The sequence below is a fragment of the Eumetopias jubatus genome, unplaced genomic scaffold, assembly GCF_037043125.1.
Source record: "Eumetopias jubatus isolate StellerSeaLion01/CBP00866 unplaced genomic scaffold, mEumJub1_p1.0 scaffold_6, whole genome shotgun sequence".
Taxonomy (NCBI): Eukaryota; Metazoa; Chordata; class Mammalia; order Carnivora; family Otariidae; genus Eumetopias; species Eumetopias jubatus.
In genome coordinates, this window is record NW_028274812.1 from 28,953,750 (window position 1) to 28,970,895 (window position 17,146).

Sequence of the window (17,146 nt, forward strand, 5' to 3'; positions counted from 1 at the left end):
TAATTCTTCCTAGACAATTATTTCTAGTTGCTGTAAGGAAAGGACTTCAAGGTCTAAAGTCTCACTTTTGTTGAATATTTCATTCAAAATATTCATTCACCAAGACTTCACTGAGGGCTTTCCAATGCAGTAGAGGTAATTATCTGTATTTAGCTGTTTATGCTGAATTTATTTATTAAATTCAGTGGAACTATCTCTATTCTGATTACATTATTCTCAGATAATTCTTGTGTGTTTAAAGTCCTAATTAAAGAGGATCAAGCAGACTTTTTGTATAGTGGACATGTTAACTCTAGGAGGTTCCTATAGACCATTTGGTGCCCGGAGACTGACTAACTGTGCCTGATGCACCCTTGTCCTTGGCATTGAGGAAGGGGAGGAACCCGCATGGGTTTGAGAAAGAGCTCTCTCATAGGTGCTCAGATACGCTGGCCACATCTTGATGGGTGTGGAAGAGTTCCTGAATAATGTATTCTGATTGGATAAGGAAGAGAGAAACTAATATTGAACAAGTCCTCAGTGGGAGTTGAAGACACCAGATAAGCTAGAAGGGTGTTTATTCTGGGTAATAAACTGTGGGTGCAAAAACCTAAAGGTGATTGAGTAAATGAAGGAAATTAGGAATGGCTAAAAGGGGATGGGGCTCAGATAATCAGAATCAGCAAGTGAGACATAAGGCTGGGGAAGTTGGCAGGGACCAGATCACACACGGCCCTGTGGGACTCCATTTACTGATTGGACAAGAGCCTGGGTTCTGTAAGCCATGGATCTGAACGAAGTCACTGCAGGTCACAGGCCATCTGTTCAAGGCAGTAGAGAAATCCCAAAAGTGTTTAGAAAGCTTTTGTAACGGGAATACCATACAGCAGCCACGTTTGCTGACTGATGTCGCTCCTCACCACACTTGGCAGTATGTTTATGTGGGAAAAGAGTTCTGCAAGGTAAGGCACCATCTCAAACTTGAGTGTTTAATGACATTATCTTCATTATCCCTAATATTCACAGTTTTGGCAATCGACAAAGTTAAGGAACACCACCAGAACTGTTCACTTTTTCTGACTCTCCAGTATTACCACACACACAGGGTGTTCACAATCAGATTTCTTTAGATTTAGTGTAATCCATATGGCCTTTTCAAAGGGTAGATCATGGAAATAAGAATGCAGCTTGTCAAATTTCCAAGTCTAGCACGAATATATTATAAAGAGCAGGACATTTCAAGTCACGCATAGGGCGAAGACTGAGAACACAGTGAAGGGGTGATTAGCAGTCAAGTCCATGGATCCCAAAAGATGGTGGAACTAGGGTCCTGGAACCAAAGTCCTTCCCAACACTTGAGATGGAATTTCCTCCTAGACACTACTGGGAAATCATGCTATACTCCAAGAAAATCATTCTTTTATTCCACTATCACCTTTAGAGTGAAAATCGAACCATAACAGGACTCCGTGTTCCCGCCCTTCAGGCTGACATAATATGCAGCCTGTCCCTCTGCTGCCCCTGGAAGGCCAACACTGTGAGCACTTGGAACAACCACCTTTTTGTCTGACCTGTGTGTTGCCAATAATATGTACTCACAATTGCTAAACTCCAGCCATCTGGTTGAAGCGTCCAAACTTTAGACATTGGTTTTCTTGATTTACACTGTAATTTTCAAGCTACTTTATATGACCCTATAGACAGCAAAAGCTTCATAGATAATATCAGCAATACCTCTAAATCATCGTACAGACATCATGATTCAGAGATTACGAGACCTCATCCAGCCTGTAACTGAATGAATATTTATACAGGACAAAGGAGTACTTACAATGTGCTCCTTGCAGCTCAGTGCAGTAATGCTCCTGTACATAAACCAACAATTAAATGTAATCTTATACACTTATAGTTTTAAAAGAAATTCAAACCAGTCCTTGGAATTAAATAACCCCAGTGCTAGAGAAAATGACTTCCAGAACATCAAGCCTAACATGCAAACACAGGGCCTCTGAGCCACAAAGGAACAAACACTTTTCCACAGGGATAAGGCCTTGTTGTATAACTACTTGTGAGGTCAAAGATCCAGATGTTCCCACAGACAATCAAAAAACTATTACTGGTCAAATTGTATGACCATCTCCATATGGACAGCTCTGAGACATGCATTTGGCCTCGGGAAGGAGACTTCTGTAAGTTCCACTGGCAATCAATGGCAACTCCAAGCTAGAACTGGAAAATCCAATAACTTGGAGAAATAGCTGACAGGTCTTATAAGCTACAAGTGAAAATGGAAATCGTGTGTATTTTGCTAACAGTTGTATTCTGCTTTGGCATAGCTTACTAAACCCCACAACATACTTTGATAAGAGCAGTATTAAAAAGTCACCTCCTGTTGGATCTCTCTCATTTCATGAAGGTAGAGACCTTCTGTCTAGTTCACTGCTATTCCCCGGCACCTAGATCATTTGTCACATCCTAGGCTGTCAATAAATATTGCTTGAAACAAGGAATGAATGGATGATTTGAGCCAAAAAATATACCCGATCCATTCATTGCTATATGGCAGTCAAGTCAAAAGCCTGTGAGATGGTGAAAATTCAAATTAAAAGAGAAGAAAAGTGAGTAAAATTGTACATAAAATTTAAATAAGCTCATATTGCAAGTTTTGATGGCATTACTCCATTAAGAAGTTGGCATCTGGGGTAGTGCAGTGAATCTACCATGAATGCTTTAAGTGGAGTCCAACCCAAAGGCAAAGATTTCTCCAAGTATTATATTTTTGAAACATAATTTTCCCCAAAAAGCAAGAGTCATAAACATGCTGTTTTTCAACCAGCAGCTCTTTCCACTGATGAATGTTACTAAAATTAAACAATAAAACAAGTAAAATTTGTTTTTAAATCTTCTTGATCAGGGTCCATATGAGGAAGTAGAAGTAATATCTATATGCCATCTCATTAGTATATGTTTGAAGGGTTAAACCAGCCAAGTGTTTCAAGTGTTGTATAAAGGTCACTTGGGGATTACTTGGGGTAGTAGGTGCTGTGTTGTTGATGGTTTATAATTCTCATTCTAATCCCTTTATTGCCCCAAGACCCTCTTCAACCCTCTTACAAGTAGAAGTGATCATTGATTTGAGAGTTTATTATTAGTGTCAATAAAGTAGAGGAATCCTGAAGATCGTGCTTCATCAGTAAATCTACCTGTGCAGCTGACGTTGCAGAAGGACATGTATTCATCTACTAATAATGCTTGTTAATTAACTAATGCTCAGCAAACTAGCAAATTTTTGCTTATATTGAATCTTTTTAACCTAATGACATAAAATTCTTTGTGTGTTTTCAGTAAAGCAAGAAATTGAAAGTTTCTTTCAAAAAAAAGTTCAAGAAATTGAACACAAAATAGCAAGTAACTTTAGAAGTAAAATAATGCTTATAGACTCATTGTATTGACTTACTAGCTTTAAATTTCAAAAGGTTGGGCTACTTAAGGATAGGGGCTATGTCTTAGCTTTGAATTCTAGTACCAAGCAGGATGTTTGGCACAAAGCAAGTGCCTAATAAATGTTTTCATGCGTGGCCAAATGAAGAAAATATCACATACCAAGGAATCTGATCATCAGGTAAACAAATTCTACTAAACTCAAACATGTCAATACAATAACCTTTTTGGTTAACACTGTGAGGATTAAGTGTGTATCATATCCGCCCCCCCAACAATGCATATCACAGAACTGCTGTCTACTACACTGTAGTTTGGTGGTTAAGAGTCTCTTGTCTGCAGTCTCATTAACTGTGAGTTTGAATCCCAGCCCCACTATTTCCTAGCACTTTGACCTTGGGAATTGACTTATTCTTTCTCCCAAAGCGTCTTGTTTCCTCACTTGAAAAACTGAGACAACAAAGAGGTGTTAAGAGATTAAATGAGATAACCCACGTGAGGTCCTTAGTGCACTGCCCAGTACACAGGAGGAAGTGGACAGTCTATGCCTCTGTAACTATTCTACCTTCACACTCTACTCTGGCCTTCATCAGAGTCAAGGAAACAGAAAAGGAAAAGTCTTATTTTTCACCCTGGACGTTGTACCACTTTGCCCTCCAATCAAAGTGAATCTTTGCTGTGTCCGTTGTTTGTCCCACAAGTTCTGTATTTTTTTTAATTTTTAAAATATTCTATTTATTTATTTGTGTGTGTGAGAGAGAGAGAGTGCACGCACACAAGCAGGGGGGAGCAGCAGGCAGAGGGAGAAGCAGGCTCTCCGCTGAGCAAGGAGCCCGGTGTGGGACGCAATCCCAGGGCCCTGGGATCATGACCTGAGCCAAAGGCAAATGCTTAACTGACTGAGCCACCCGGGCATCCCTAGTTCTGTATTTTTGAGGAAGTGCAAAGAAGGGGTGGCAGAAAGCTTGGGCTTTGGAATCCAGCAGCTCGTGGATGGTATTTACCAGCCACATGCCCTCAGGACCTGAGGATTAGACGTTATCGGTAAAGTTCCCGGCTCCATGGTGTTACGCGCATCTATGTAGCAACTTCTCCATTCAGTGTCTACCTTCTCTTCGCCACAAGTTCACCACATTATTCAAGGCCCAGATAACATGGTGATCCTTTATGAAACTTTCCTGATATTTTTTGAGCTTAAGTTAACCTTTTTCTTTCTTGATTTCCTATAATTCTTATAGCCGCTTTCCATTTTCTTGTTCACATTTTCACTTCTTTGTCTATTAGACCATGAGGTCTTTAAGGCCTGAATCCAGATCAGCTTTAAATATTCCATATATTTCCCCTTCAGCCTCTGGAATAGTGTGTGTGTGTGAGAGAGAGAGAAAGAGAGAGAGAGAGAGAGTGTGGTCATGAAAAATATTTAACATGCATCTGTTTTTAAAATCTTGTTACGACCCTGCCTTATTGTACAAAGATTTGGAGGTAGATGCAAATTTGTTTTTGTGCACATATGTGCGTGTTTATATACAGATCACCACCCTCATACACACACCTACACACACATACATTGCAAAGGGTATTAAACCTAGCTTAAAGTCTGGAATTAAAACCTCAGAATGTTCCAAAAAATAACATTTAGTTCACAGTGCTAATAACCTCACTGTAGAATAAAGTTCTTTGTGTTGAAATCTCCTATTTACTTTGAAGTTATTAAGAGAGGAGACATTCTCTTGTGACACTTTCTGTAATATATTTTGTTGCTATGATTCCAGGAAAAAATTTTGATCAGTGTTACTCATTTATTACAAATGAAAATATTAAAAGTTTGGAATCAAGGAAGTAATATTCAATTGCCGTCTTGGCCTGCCACCATTCATACCTTTCACATTCACTGTTGCCAACGTTCCTTTAGAGCTAGCTTTTTGTTAGTGAAACATTTCTTCATCTAAACCCCAAGAGTAATTCTTTTCTTTTCTTTTTTTTTGTTTTCAAAGTGAATAATCTTAATGTTGGATAGCATTCTCGATTTCATCTGTACAAGCGGGCCATCAGTCCTTCATATACTATCACCCATATCAGATCATGGAAGATTATTCTTTTAAGAGAGCACTTAGTTGAAATTGATGGATAAGGAAGTAAAATTATGGAATTTGTCTCAAAATAAAGTTCTAAAACCGAGATCTGATTTTGAGTATCTTTACGTTAAGTACTCACTGGGTATATGTGTTAGTTACATAAAATAATTACTAAATCTTTATTTTATTTTCAGATTTTAGACCCGTCAGTGGCTTTTGCTGCCTAAAAAGGGAAAGTAATACCTTTTCTGATCTTTAACGTGCAAAACCTTTAATGTAAGGCAAATTTTAAGGAAGATAAAATACCAGTCAACCTATTAACAAATGATGTTTCAAACATGTGGTTAGGTGAGTTGGCAAGAATGCTTCTGCATAAGGAAACTATTTTGATGATCAGAATAAGCAAGCCAAAGAGCTCCGGCAAATGATACTTTTAAAAAATGAAATATAACACAAACTTTCAATTACACATGTAACTCGAAGTGGCCCCAGAAATTGTATGGTGGATGATAAAGTAAATGTAAATTAAAGTCTTGGTCATGCACGTACCACTCACATATCTGGAAGGCGAATATCCTGAAAATAATTTTTATGACATTTTTGATTTCTCCCTTGTTTTCTTGCTCAGTTGCACAGGCCAGAACCTCAGTGTCTTCTTTGATTTCTTCCTTTCTCTTGCTACTTCTTACTCTTACTTCCCTCAGCCTCAAAATAATTTAATGACTTTTCAAGTCCTTTTGCTTCGACTCAAATCATCTATCTTTCCCTACCCCACTGCCAGCACCCCAGTTCCTGCACTCTCATCATGCACTTGGATTTCTGCACAGCTGCCTAATAAATCCTCCCTTCTTACTCTTCTAATTGTCGCATCACAGCCAGAATGGTCTACAGTCTGAATCGGTCATTTCCCTGCTCAGAAGCCTTCCATGGCTACCCCTCCCCTCAAAATAACCCACAATTCTTAGTCTGGCACAGAAGGCCCTACATCTCCCACCTCTCGCTCCCTATACTGCTGTCGGCTTACTGAGCTACCTTCCCAAAGCTTCACTATTCCGTGCCCCTTAGGTCCCTGCACCTTCACCAAGGAGCTCTTCCTTATCTTCTTTCAGCTTACAGCTTTGACACCACCTGCTCCTCCTGGAGGTCTTCTTCAATCTCTAATGTTCTGCCGAGCACCTCTTCTGAACACCATGGTAGCACTCAGGATAGACCTATATGGAAACATTAATCACTCTGAGGTAGTTCCCTAGACTAAAAGGCAGGTAAGTCCTCTAATTTATCTTCAGCTACAGTGTCTCATACTTAATTGGCACTTAATAAATGTTTGTTGAATGAATGAAGGAAGGAAGGAAATAAGGGTGAAAGGACATGTGATTCTAACAGAACAAAAGAGAACCCCCACAAAAGTCTACATAGTCAACCAGGAGTAAGTAAAAACAGCACTGGGTGTCCCAAGTATGAGAACACCTAGATTCAAAACAACAATAAAACAAAAAATAAAAATCCTTGACACTCTTTTGATACCAGAGTTTTAGTCTTGCTGGAGAAAAAAGACTTTTGGAATGAAGTAAGGCAGATGCATTGCATACTTATTGTTTGTTATTAGCATGAAAGGGTATCATTGGAAAAGAGCAAAATCCAATGTAGGGGGATTGGTTCTATTCTTGGTCCTCTGCTTTTTGTGTAAATAGGGAGACATAATCTTCATGATCTGTTGGCATTCTGAAGTTTAAATGTATCAAAGAAAAAAACCCCACAATCAAATTTAAAGCTTAAATGCCTCCTTTCTCTGTATCAACATAAAAATATATTTTGGGGCCCATATTATATGTAACTAAACATATGGCTGAAAAATTGTACAAAACATTAAAACTGTTTATGAGAAGAAAGATCTACTCATTTGTGTTTTTAATACTTATAATTAGTATGCTAATTTTATGGTTATATTACAGTTTTTTAACTAAACTCTTATTTTCTTGCTTACTCCCAACTGAAAAGAGATAAGGAAATTTTATTTGTTTTGGAAAAATAAATTCAATTAAGAAAAAGATACACTTTCTGTTTGAGGCGAGTTCATTTAAAGTGGCTGAAATTTAAAACCCAAATTCAATTTTAAGCAGTGACAGTGGCCAATGCATATAAATAAATTCCACCTGCCCACCCAGATCCAGCTTAAAGACCACCTTCCCTGTGAATCATCCCCACGCCTGCCACACTGTTTAGCTCACCATATGTGACAACCCCCTTCTCTAAATCTTTATGCCAATTTGCTTCTTTCTATGGTCAGCATTCCTCCTTTATTTTTTATATTAAGATTCATTACTCCTGTTTAGATTTTAAGTTCCTTAAAGGATGGAAATATTTTTCCTCTTTGGATTCCCAACATGACCTAGATAACACAATTAATTCTTAAAGCTCTGACAAATAGAAATAAACATGTATTTGTTTTGCTATTGTGTATTTCAGTTCATTACCAATAACAAACACTTGTACAATTCTAAAGCATCTACAAGCATGAAAACTTGACAAATGGTAACATTTATCTTTTGAGAATCCCTTTCCATACATCCTTATTTTTCTCTAACTTTCCAGTATGATTCCCAGGTCCCACTGATGTAATATTCTCCATATATGTATGTGTGACTTATCCATATCCACTTCTGTGCATTCATCCAAGATGAACTTTTACTTCATCAAACCTCAATTATGTAGGACCATCACATGTTTCACTTGCTCATCTGCTTTCCTCCAAAAAGGCCTTCATAATTAATCCCTCTTAATTTGGATCAGTTTTCCAAATTGCTTATCTCAATATATATTTTGTTTTATATACTTTTTGTACATAAAGATAGTCTGCATTTTTCTTTAAAAACGTGACATGTAGATGATTGGAGCAAGATGGCAGAGGAGTAGGAGACCTAAATTTCATCTGGTCCCAGGAACTCAGCTAGATAGGGCTCAAACCATTCTGAACACCTACGAACTCAACAGGAGATAGAAGAAAAGAATAACAGCAACTCTCTGAATAGAAAAGCAACCACTTTCTGGAAGGTAGGAGTGTGGAGAAGTGAAACCGAGCCGATATTCAGGAAGATAGATAGCGGGGGAGGGGGTCTCCATCAGCCACTACCAGCAAGTGATAGAGCCGCAGAGCACAAAATCGGAACTTTTAGAAGTCGGCTCCGCTGAGGGACGTCACTCCAGTGGCTAAGCGGGAGGTGGAACCCTCACACGACAGTATGGTCTCAGGACCCTCGGGGTCACAGAAAGACCGGGGGTACCTGAGTGTGGCAGAGATCTCAGGTATGGGAGCGGGGAAGCTGGCTGCAGAGACAGAGCTGAGGCGTGGGCTCTCAGCTCGGGGTTGCCATAAACTGTGATCCGCGGCACAGTTGGGCCACTGCTCCTCCAGCAGGAACCCAACAAGGGGCAGATCCGGGGAGACTCCCCTTCCTCCCCCGGGCGGAGCAGTGCGGGAGCGCACTGCAGGGATCTGCCGGGTTTGGAGACTCCACACGGGGTTGGGTGCCAGAGATAGAAATGCTTGGTCACAGGCCAGGTGAGCACCGAGTGCGGCCAAGTGAGCATGGAGTGTGGCCAGAGACCAGGGAGGCGGGAGTGATTGACTGCTTTTCTCTGGGGGCTCACTGAGGAGCGGGGCCCCGAGTTCTCAGCTCCTCCCGGGAGGAGATTGGGAGGCCACCATTTTCACTCTCGTCCTCCAAAGCTGTGCAGAAAGCTTGCAGGGCAAAAAAGCTTCCGAGAGCAAACCCATGCAGATTACTTAGCCTGGACCTGGCAAGGGCGGGGCAATTCTGCCTCCTGCAAAGACATTTGGGAACCACGGCAACAGGCCTCTCCCCCAGAAGATCAGCTAGAACAGCCAGCCAAGACCAAGTTTACCAATCAATGAGAATGGCAGAACTCCGCCCTAGGGGAATACAGCACATAGAATTCATGGCTTTTTCCCCATGATTCTTTAGTCTTTCAAAGTTAATTTTTTTTAACTTTCTTTTTCTTTTTTTTTAATTTTTCTTTTTCCCTTTTTCAACCAACATCTTATGAATCCCTTTTTTAAAAAATCTTTTTTATTTTTCATTTTTAGAGTCACATTCTATCGCTTCATAGTAGTTAAGCTTATTTTTGATATATATATATATCAGTTGTTTTATATATATATATATCAGTTGTTCTCTCTTTAAAATTGTGGGATACAGTTTCTTCTAACAGACCAAAATATACCCTAAATCTCTACTGTATGGCTTTGTTCTAGTCTCCTGCCTGATCACATTCTCTCCCTTTTTTTTTTAAATCCTCTTCTTTCTTTTTTCAACCAACTTCTTATCTTATCAATTCCTTTTATAAAATCTTTTATAATTTTCATCTTTACAGTCATATTCCAACCCTTCATCATATTTACCCTTATTTTTGTACATATATGTTTTTCTTCCTTTAAAAATGTTGGGAGGCACTTTCTTCTAACAGACCAAAATATGCCCAAAATCTAGTGTGTGGCACTGATCTATACACCAGCCTGATCATATGTGATCATATTCTGGTGTTTTTTTTGTTTGTTTGTTTATTTCTTTTTATCTTTTTCTGTTTTTTTTTTCTTTTTTCTTTCTTTCCCTTTCTTTTCCCCCAGTTTCAGGTCTCTTCTGATTTGTTTAGTGTACATTGTTCTGGGGTCGTTGTTACCCTGTTAGCATTTTGTTCTCTCATTCATCTATTGTCCTCTGGACAAAATGACAAGATGGAAAAAGTCACCTCAAAATAAAGAACAAGAGGCAGTACCGACTGCCAGGGACCTAATCAAAACAGACATTTAGTAAGATGTCGGAACTAGAGTTCAGAATGACGATTATAAAGATACTAGCTGGGCTTGAAAAAAGCATAGAAGATACTAGAGAAACCCTTTCTGGAGAAATAAAAGAACTAAAATCTAACCAAGTCAAAATAAAAAAGGCTATTAATGAGGTGCAATAAAAAATGGAGGCTCTAACTGCTAGGATAAATGAGGAAGAAGAGAGAATTAGTGATATAGAAGACCAAATGATGGAAAATAAAGAAGTTGAGAAAAAGAGAGATAAACAACTACTGGATCACAAGGGCAGAATTCGAGAGATAAGTGATACCATAAGATGAAACAATATTAAAATAATTGGGATCCCAGAAGAAGAAGAAAGAGAGAGAGGGGCAGAAGGTATATTGGAGCAAATTGTAGCAGAGAACTTCCCTAACTTGGGGAAGGAAACAGGCATCAAAATCCAGGAGGCACAGAGAACACCCCTCAAAGTCAATAAAAATAGGTCAATACCCCAACATCTATTGTAAAACTTATGAGTCTCAGAGACAAAGAGAAAATCCTGAAAGCAGCTCAGGACAAGAGATCTGTAACCTACAATGGTAGGTAGATTGACAACAGACTTATCCAGAGACCTGGCAGGCCAGAAAGGACTGGCATGATATATTCAGAGCACTAAATAAGAAAAATATGCAGCCAAGAATACTATATTCAGCTAGGCTGTCATTGAAAATAGAGGGAGAGATAAAAAGCTTCCAGGACAAACAAAAACTAAAGGAATTTGCAAACACAAAACCAGCCCTACAACATATATTGAAAGGGGTCCTCTAAGCAAAGAGAGGACCAGAAAGGAACACAGAAAATATACAGTAACAGTCACCTTACAGGCAATACAATGGCACTAATTTCATATCTTTCAATAGTTACACTGAATGTAAATGGGCTAAATGCCCCAATCAAAAGACACGGGTTATCAGATTGTATATAAAAAAAAACAAGATCCATCAATATGCTGTCTGCAAGAGACTCATTTTAAATCCAAAGACACCCCACATTGAAAGTGAGGGGGTAGAAAACCATTTACCATACTAATGGACACCAGAGGAAAGCTGGGTTGGCAATCCTTATACCAGACAAATTAGATTTTAAACCAAAGACTATAATAAGAGTTGAGGAAGAACACTATATCCTACTTAAAGGGTCTATCCAATGAGAAAATCTAACAATTGTAAATATCTATGCCCCTAACATGGGAGCAGCCAATTATACAAGCCAATTAATAACAAAAGCAAAGAAACACATCAACAACAATACAATAATAGTGGGGGACTTTAACACCCCCCCTCACTGAAATGGACAGATCATCTAGGCAAAAGATCAACAAGGAAATAAAGACTAAATGATACACTGGACCAAATGGACTTCACAGATATATTCAGAACATTCCATCCCAAAGCAACAGAATACACATTCTTCTCTAGTGCCTATGGAACATTCTTCAGAATAGATCAGATTCTAGGTCACAAATCAGGTCTCAATCGGTACCAAAAGATTGGGATCATTCTCTGCATATTTTCAGACCACAGTGCTTTGAAACTAGAACTCAATCACAAGAGGAAAGTTGGAAAGAACTCATATACATGGAGTCTAAAGAGCATCCTACTAAAGAATGAACAGGTCGACCAGGAAATTAAAGAATTAAAAAATTCATGGAAACCAATGAAAATGAAAACACAACTGTTCAAAATCTTTGGGATGCAGTAAAGGCAGTCCTAAGAGGAAAGTATGTAGCAATACAAGCTTTTCTCAAGAAACAAGAAAGGTCTCAAATACACAACCTAACCCTAACCTAAAGGAGCTGGAGAAAGAACAGCAAATAAAGCCTAAACCAGCAGGAGAAGAGAAATAATAAAGATCAGAGCAGAAATCAATGAAATAGAAACCAAAAGAACAGTAGAACAGATCTACGAAACTAGGAGCTGGTTCTTTGAAAGAATTAACAAGAGTGATAAACCCCAGGCCAGACTATCAAAAAAAAAAAAAAAGAGAGAGAGAGAGAGAAAGGACCCAAATAAATAAAATCATGAATGAAAGAGGAGAGATCACAACCAACACCAAAGAAATACAAACAATTATAAGAACATATTATGAGCAACTATATGCCAGGAAATTAGATAATCTGGAAGAAATGGATGCATTCCTACAGATGCATCAACTACCAAAACTGAACAAGGAAGAAATAGAAAACCTGAACAGACCCATAACCACTAAAGAAATTGAAGCAGTCATCAAAAATCTCCCAACAAACAAAAGCCCAGGGCCAGATGGCCTCCCAGGGGAATTCTACCAAACATTTAAAGAGGAATTAATACCTATTCTTCTGAAACTGTTCCAAAAAATAGAAATGGAAGGAAAACTTCCAAACTCGTTTTACAAGGCCACCATTACCTTAATCCCAAAACCAGACAAAGACCCCATCAAAAAGGAGAACTACTGACCAATATCCCTGTTGAACATGGATGCAAAAATTCTTAGCAAAATACTAGCCATTAGGATCCAACAGTACATTAAAAGGATTATTCACCACGACCAAGTGGGATTTATCCCTGGGCTGCAAGGTTGGTTCAACACCCACAAATCAATCAATGTGTTACAATACATTGATAAAAGAAAGAACAAGAACCATATGATCTCTTAATAGATGCAGAGAAAACATTTGACAAAGTACAGCATCCTTTCTTGATCAAAACTCTTCAGAGTATTGATCTTCAGAGTATAGGGATAGAGGGTACATACCTCAATATCATAAAAGCCATCTAAGAAAAACCCACAGCAAATATCATTTTCAATGGGGAAAAACTGAGAGCTTTCCCCCTAAGGTCAGGAACGTGGCAGGGATGTCCACTATCACCACTGCTATTCAACATAGTATTAGAAATCCTAGCCACAGCAATCAGACAATGAAAAGAAATAAAAAGCATCTGAATCGGCAAAGAAGTCAAACTCTCACTCTTGACAGATGATATGATACTTTATGTGGAAAACCGAAAACTCCACCCCAAAACTGCTAGAACTCATACAGGAATTCAGTAAAGTGGCAAGATATAAAATGCACAGAAATCAGTGGCATTCCTATACAGCAATAACAAGACAGAAGAAAGAGAAATTAAGGAGTTGATCCCGTTTACAATTGCACTCAAAACCATAAGACACCTAGGAATAAGTCTAACCAAAGAGGCAAAGAATCTGTATTCAGAAAACTATAAAATACTCATGAAAGAAATTGAGGAAGACACAAAGAAATGGAAAAACGTTCCATGCTCATGGATTGGAAGAACAAATATTGTGAAGATGTCAATGCTGCCTAGAGCAATCTACACATTTAAAGCAATCTCTATCAAAATACCATCCACTTTTTTCAAAGAAATGGAACAAATAATCCTAAAATTTGTATGGAACCAGAAAAGACCCCAAATAGCCAGGTGAATGTTGAAAAAGCAAAGCAAAGCTGGTGGCATCACAATTCCGGACTTCAAGCTCTATTACAAAGCTGTCATCATCAAGACAGTAGGGTACTGGCACAAAAACAGACACATAGATCAATGGAACAGAATAGAGAGCCCAGAAATGGACCCTCAACTCTATGGTCAACTAATCTTTGACAAAGCAGGAAAGAATGTCCAATGGAAAAAAAACAGTCTCTTCAACAAATGGTGTTGGGAAAATTGGACAGCCACATGCAGAAGAATGAAACTGGACCATTTCCTTACACCACAAACAAAAATAGACTCAAAATGGATGAAAGACCTAAATGTGAAACAGGAATCCATCAGAATCCTAGACGAGAACACTGGCAGGAACCTCTTTGACCTCAGCCCCAGCAACTTCTTCCTAGAAACATCACCAAAGGCAAGGGAAGAAAGGGCAAAAATGAACTATTGGGACTTCATCAAGATAAAAAACTTTTGCACAGCAAAAGAAACAGTCAACAAAACCAAAAGACAAACGGCAGAATGGGAGAAGATATTTGCAAATGACATATGAGATAAAAGACTAGTATCCAAAATCTATAAAGAACTTATCAAACTCAACACCCAAAGAACAAATGATTCAATCAAGAAATGGGCAGAAGACATGAACAGACATTTTTCCAAAGAAGACATCCAAATGGCCAACAGACACATGAAAAAAGTGCTCAACATTGCTCGGCATCAGGGAAATCCAAATCAAAACCTCAATGAGATACCACCTCACACCAGTCAGAAGGGCTAAAATTAACAAGTCAGGAAATGACAGATGTTGGCGGGGATGCGGAGAAAGGGGAACCCTTCTACTCTGTTGGTGGGAATACAAGCTGGTGCAACCACTCTGGAAAACAGTATAGAGGTTCCTCAAAAAGTTGGAAATAGAGCTACCATATGATCCAGCAATTGCCCTACTGGGTACTTAGCACAAAGATACAAATGTAGGCATCTGAAGGGGTATGTGCACCTCAATGTTTATAGCAGCAATGTCCACAATAGCCAAACTGTGGAAAGAGCCAAGATGTCCATCAACAGTTGAATGGATAAAGAAAAGTGGTATATATATATATATATATATATATATATATATATATATATATATACACAATGGAATATTATGCAGCCATCAAAAGGAATGAAATCTTGCTATTTGCAATGATGTGGCTAGAACTGGAGGGTATTATGCTGAGCGAAATAAGTCAATCAGAGAAAGACATGTATCATATGACCTCACTGATATGAGGAATTCTTAATCTCAGGAAATAAACTGAGGGTTGCTGGAGTGGTGGGCAGTGGGAGGGATGGGGTGGCTGGGTGATAGACTTTGGGTAGGGTATGTGCTATGGTGAGCACTGTGAATTGTGTAAGACTGATGAATCACAGACCTGTACCTCTGAAACAAATAATACATTATATGTTAAAAAAAGAAGATAGTAGGAAGGGAAAAGTGAAGGGGGGGAGATCGGACGGGGAGACGAACCATGAGAGACTATGGACTCTGAGAAACAAACTGAGGGTTCTAGAGGGGAGGGGGGTGGGGGATGGGTTAGCCTGGTGATGGGTATTAAAGAGGTCACATACTGCATGGAGCACTGGGTGTTATACGCAAACACTGAATCATGGAACACTACATCAAAAACTAATGATGTAATGTATGGTGATTAACATAACATAATAAAAAAAAAGAATGAAATTCTGCCATTTGCAATGACATGGATGGAGCTAGATAGTATTATGCTAAGGGAAATAAATCAAAGAAATACAAATACCATATGATTTCATTCATAAGTGGAATTTAAAGAAACAAAACAAATGAGCAAAGGTGGGGGTAAAAAGAGAAAGGCAAACCAAGAAACAGACTCTTAACTCTAGAGAAAAAACTGATGGTTACCAGAGGGGAGGTTGGGGGGTGAATGGGTGAGATAGGTGATGAGGATTAAAGAGTTCACCAGCTTAGATGAGCACCAGGTATTGTATGAATCACTATATTGTACACCTGAAACTAATAGTACACTGTATGTACACTAACTGGAATTTAAATAAAAACTTTTAAAAAATCTGAAAAAAAAAGTGAAATGTAAGATGCATTGATTTTCCAGTTCTCGTTGGCATAAAAGTTATCTGATGTGCCTGTTGAAATGGGTAGCCCTGGGTTCCACCATGATAGAGAAAAAATAGCAGGACCTAGGAATTTCAACACATAAGAACCACCCCTGGTGATGCTGACGTTAGTGTCCTTTAGTGTTACCTTGGAAAACAGGAGAGTTGGACTAGATGTTTCTCAACTCTTTGTGGTCTTAAATTTGTGTGTGTGTGTGATTTTCTTCTAAACATAGTCTAATAATGAGCAAAGAGTACACTTCCAACCAGCTCCAAGTGCCAGGAATATAAGAACCCTGCATCCCAGGTCCAGCTTGATGATCTTGGGCAGGTTCCTAACCACTGACCATCCTTCCACCTCAAAATTATTTGAATTTATTCCTATAGCTCTTGTGTACTTCCTTTTATAGACTTGGCCACAAGCAAAGTAAGTTAAGGATATAGAAGGGCAGTTAGGTTAGAAGGATAATATTCTCTAAGGACTAAGCCCTTTATTGACTACATATTCTGACTTTTTTTCTTAAAATAACTCTACTTAAGAAAAATAATGGAATTAGGAAAACAAATTTGAATAGTACTCTGCAATGGCCAGGTTTATAATCTGCAGAGTTCTTACATTTTTAACAAAAAGAGAATTTCCCAGTATTTTTGTAAGGCATTACTCATCTCGTCAGGTTTTTCACTTCAGAAAAATAGTCAAAATATACTATCAACTAAATTTTCTCTTCCCAAGAGAAGTACAAACAAGCATAACTAAACTTATGGACCACAGGAATTACTGTACTTTTATAAATATACTGAAAAGAGTTGTTTAAAAATATAATGTGACTCATGAATGCACTCTGTACTATAGATTGTAGCCTAGAGAAATAGTCTAGAACTAAAACCTCATTCTACCTCAACAAGATAGGAACTTCTCAAAAATATGCTCTATTTAAAATTGATGGACACACACAAACCACTGAAGTCAGGCAAAGTCCAAGTAAGGCCAGTCTTTCCATCTGGATGTAATATAATCCAGTGGAATTATAACAAAATATTGGTTTTGGTTTATATTTTGTATGTGTTTTATGATATTTCACTGCTCTATGGGGACTCTTCTGTTAGTTTATTAAGAAATATGCAGTGTTGACATTCAATTCACTATTTAAAAAAAAATCTTTCTAGTAGCTTGCTTCTTGCAAGGAATTTGCTTCTTTTGACAATTTGGTTTTTAGTCATTG

General features: G+C 38.4%; 1 protein-coding gene across 2 annotated transcripts in view; it reads right to left on the bottom strand.

Moving 5' to 3' along the window:
• The window catches only part of PDE7B (phosphodiesterase 7B), a 312,256-nt gene that overhangs the window by 216,899 nt on the left and 78,211 nt on the right, over positions 1 to 17,146 (bottom strand). Inside the window, exon 2 of one of the 2 annotated variants that reach the window (XM_028121409.2) lies at positions 6,610 to 6,706. The exons of the other annotated variant lie outside the window; for it this stretch is intronic. The gene's annotated coding sequence lies outside the window, so the exon portion shown is untranslated. The remainder of the gene's footprint in view (positions 1 to 6,609; positions 6,707 to 17,146) is intronic. 2 annotated transcript variants of the gene reach the window in all.